The sequence below is a fragment of the Petaurus breviceps genome, unplaced genomic scaffold (assembly GCF_028583685.1).
Source record: "Petaurus breviceps papuanus isolate PSGF00001 unplaced genomic scaffold, PetGlider_PUasm1.0 90865, whole genome shotgun sequence".
NCBI classification, from domain to species: domain Eukaryota; kingdom Metazoa; phylum Chordata; class Mammalia; order Diprotodontia; family Petauridae; genus Petaurus; species Petaurus breviceps.
The window spans coordinates 14711423-14716117 of NW_027187367.1; positions in this window are offsets into that span (position 1 = coordinate 14711423).

A 4695-nucleotide genomic window follows, 5' to 3' on the forward strand; every position below is an offset into this window, starting at 1 on the left:
AGGAGGGGTGAAGTAGCCAAAGTCATTGTCTCTCAGTAGTGGGATTGGGTCCATGAGTTGCCATTACACTTTCAGCCTTGGTGATATAATGAGACCCAGGGTTTTTTTTTTAATGTTAATGACTGAAATGGAATTTTTCAGGGGGGAGGTGAATCTTCAAATTAAATCCTAAAATTCAAGTTACTTATATTTTAATAAAAAATAAGTAATATTACAACAAAATAAGAAAAAAGTGAATGCATCCGTCTACAATTTTCCATTATAACCCTTAAAAATATAGTTGCAGTCAATATATGTTTATTTGCATTGCTAACTTCAATTTTTGTCATTTAGTGTAGAAATTTCCATAATTTTATGTATTTTAATATTTTTTCTCTTACAGCTTCATAGCCTTTTGATTTGACAGAGGATGGCTGAGTCAAGAAAAGGCAGAGAGAATACAGGAAACCACTGTAATGGACACCTGAGATATAACAGGACAGTTAGGCCAATTATGATTTGATAGGAGTGTTTATTAACCAGCTGGGACTGCCTCTCAGACTGAAAGATAGCCCCGAGCTTTCTGTTAAACATAATTTTATAGACAATGTTATTGCTGGCAACAGAACATGTTTCTAAGGGGTTCAATGTCTTTAGCATTGTTTCTATTGAAGCAAAGCTTTCTCAGTATTATTCTTATTGAAGTAAAACATTCTCAGTATTATTCCTATTGAAACAAAGCCTTCTCAGTATTATTCCTATTGAAGCAAAGCCTTCTCAGTATTATTCTTATTGAGGCAAAGCCTTAGTATTATTTCTACTGAAGCAAAGCGAAGCCATGGTCCCTTAGCAAAGCCTTGGATGCAAACATAAACAGATCTGAATCCGTGGGAATCTGTGGCATATTTCTAGCAACACAGGTGAAACATTTCTTTACTCTTGGAGCCTATTAGGTGGTTTCCAAGGAACCCAGTAGGGGTCCCCTCTAGCAGGTTTAAAGGGGCTCTAGTGTATAATTTCTGGTGGTCACTTCACCACAAAGGACATAAGCACCAGCTGGGAGTAGGGCTAGAAGGCCTCTGAAATAAAATTTTAAAAATCTAATCTTTTGAGAAATAGGATTATTTTGGATTAAATGGTCATACCATTTTGACTGTTCAATATGTAGCAGAATCCCTCAGTTTTGTATTTTGATTGGTACATCGGTCTAATTCTTTTCATTCTGTTTTCCCACACACAGCAGCCCCTAGTCACTATGGACCTTTCCTTTGGATCATATGTCCTTTTCTACCATCTTGAATTTTTCCACCCTTTCCTTTTTTAAACAACAGGCCATTTATTACAATACATTTTAACTCTCACAATGGAGATTTTGAGATGTCCAGGGCTGAGGGCACAAGGGAAAAGTGCAGCCAAGGCAACAAGCTAACACCTCCATTTGGGACCCCGAGAAGAAAGGTGTGGGGGGCTATTGATATCCCGTCCTCTCACTTACCCATAGTAAGTCTTCGGTCGTCACCGGCCTCCTAGGAGGAATTACCACCGGCCTCCTAGGAGGAATTACCAGACAGAGCACCCGAGGTTTGCAGGAGTTGTTTATTCAGGCTCAGCTACATCGCGACAAAGAGAGCTGACTTCCGTATCAGAGCAATTTATAGGTACACATAGCCAATCATCTTCTACAGCTCTATTCATTACCTTTTAAGGTCATACATCAAGCAAGCAGGCACTAGCCCATATACCATTACTTCCTGGCCCCCAACATCTCCCCCTTTTTGTTTAATCAGGATGCTTGTCTGGTACAGCCTTAAGCGGTGCAGTTGCAATAACCTGAATTTAGCAGACCCTGGCGGCAGTAGGGGAATGCAGGATGTTCTGGCTTGGGTCATCTCCTGATCCCTGAACCTTACCCGTCCTCGGTAACCCAACGCCCTCGGGCCCTGTCTTAGGCGGCCGGGTCAGGAGAGGTTGCCCGTCATAGAACGGATCCCGTCTTACTTCAAGGGCGTTACATGTCTTCCATGGAAGCCAGCCATACTTGAGGGTCTGCTCCTTCCTCAATGGCCATAATGGCCTTTTGTGTGAGCAACATATATCCTTGTTGTCTTCTCTGTAATCGGCAGAGGCACCAGACAAGCAACCCTATGGTCAAGAGTAACACCATACTTGACGCCCCCAAACCTCCCCAAGAGGCAAACCATTGGGTAATGTTTTGGAACCACTCAGTCCATGCTGATAATTGGGGACCAGATATGGTGGTAGAATTCAATACAACTATAGCATGTCTTAATTCATTTAACTTCAGTGTAAACTGCTTTTTCCATGTGCCGTTTAAAAATGAACCCAGAGTATAGGACAGATTAGCTGCCCTAGAATATCTTTGGTACAGGGCAGAGGTCACACAAAGACCGGTTGTGTGCCATTGGCACCCCATGAGACCCATTTCCATTATGGCATCAATTTGCTCTTGCTGAGATAAGAAATTCTCATTACCTTTAACCAAAGCCGTGGTCCCTACTGCAGTGGACCCGGCAATACCAAGTCCTAAAAGCAGAGGTACAAGTATGGGGGCTCTTTTCTGTCTAGGCAAATTTGCATGCTCTCGCCCACCCTCACCGGAATAAAAGTAAGGAGAGGGGGCCTCAATGCATAGACAAAGGTCAGAGCTGACCAAGGGGAGCATGTGAATAGACAGTTTAGATAAGACTTTGGGCCAGGTGGTTAAGGAGACAAAAGGCAAGGATAAAGGAGGGTGTGGGCCAGCCCTGGCCTTGATTACTTAATCAAGAGATTAAGTAAGAACAAAAGGGGTCGAAGGGTGTTGCCTAGGTGGAATGGGCAGAGTCAGAGGTTGGGAAAGGAATTTTACAGATAACAATTTTACAATACAAATTGCAGTTACAATTTCACAGACTGGTTTCACAAGTTGGTTTCACAAATTGACCTAGACCCCAGGTACCCCATCATTCCCCCCTTAAACAGATGACACCCGAAATCATTTGGGGACACAGGACGATGATCTCAGCCTCCCGAGCTACTTCCCGCTGGGGAGGGGCGAAGAGCTTTCCCTGCCTCTCAGGGTATCATCGTTCAAGGGGTGGGGTCCATAGCCAAGGTCCGGAATTCGGCCGATGCCAGGTCCAAGGGGTGATGGGTAACGACTTCAGGCAACGGTTGATACTCAGCCGACAATGTTCCCGGTAGAAGAGTCACCTGCCAGTGAAGGGTGCTGAGCCTAAAAAAACACAAATCTAGCAAAAAGATTAGACAAACAAGGGCCAAAAAGGAGTAAGAGAAAATTGACCAGAAGTGGGGTGAGTATGGGCTAGTATAACCCATTACTAAGACTATTTCACTGTCCTTCATATTTTCCCATAGAATAGGCCTTTCAAAATCCCACTAGAGATTTAAAATTTCTTCTAAAAGTATTTTCCCTTCTTTAAAACAGTTCAAGACTCATAAAACTTTTAGAATGATCTTAAGCAGTTTGCATAACTTTCTGTATCCAACCATGCAGTATCCATTCCACCTCAATGCTAGACTCAGGAATAGGTGGGGAACATTCCTTTTCAAAGGAACCCCATAGGTGTTCATAAAGTCAAATCTCCCATCAGGTTTATAAATCATTGCCCTAATAGATTTGCATCTACTGCCCAAGATTCCTCATCTTTCTGTAACTATGCTTAATCTGATCTCACACTAAAATTTCCGTTCTCTCAACTAAAGTGTCTCTGATTTAATTCCAATAATTAATTCAGTCAATGGCATTAATACCCAATTATACTTTGAAATACACTGGGATCCCTATGACATATACACAGATATAACTTTTCTACAGTAACTTTATAATCCCAATCTCAGTCCATGGGATAATGATTCAATATTGCCATTTGTATTCTTATTTCCTTTTTTTTTTCTCAAATATGATTGAGCTATTAATTATAAAATCTAGTTACAAATCTTTCTGTCTTCCTTAAAACTTCCTCACACCCTTCTCAACATACTTAAACCATCTGATACAAAGGTATCCATACCACTATTTAGAGACAGGAGGGGCTTGGAAATCCCCATTTGTCCCCAAATCTTCTTATCTTAACATCAATTTACTCTCATTAAGTTGCAATATACCACAAAGATTTGCCAGGACTCATATACATAAGGGATTCCCTTTAACATCTTTCCCTTCACAATTTTCTGAGATTGTCCTGGTAAGGCCAATTGTTAGAGATCCTTTTTACTCTTTTGTACATAGACTTTGCTGCTTCTCAGTAAGTCAAGCTTATAGTTTAGGAGCTTCATACAAGTTCGCTTTCCCAGGTAATTTTACAACATTATACAGTAGTAGGGGGACTGTTCTGAATGAGCAGAACTAGTCAGTATAAAGTTGTCACAGTTCTAGGTTTTAGCATTAAAACAGTAGCCCAATAACTTAGTTAACAGTCTTACAATTTCAAACAATCTTAACTGAAACTTCCTTTTAAACAAAGATAGACTTGGAAGCTTAAGATTTTCCCAAATTACAATACTCCAAAACTTTAAGAGAAACTGCTTTTCATACAGCATAGATAGTACAGATGTTTACCAGTAATGATATCATCTCAAGTTTGAACTTTGAAATAGGAACAAATGAATTACCAATCTGATGACCTTAAAACTCCACATGAAGTTATACTCAACTAAAATCCTTTTTTTTTTTTTTTTTTTTTTTTTTTTTTT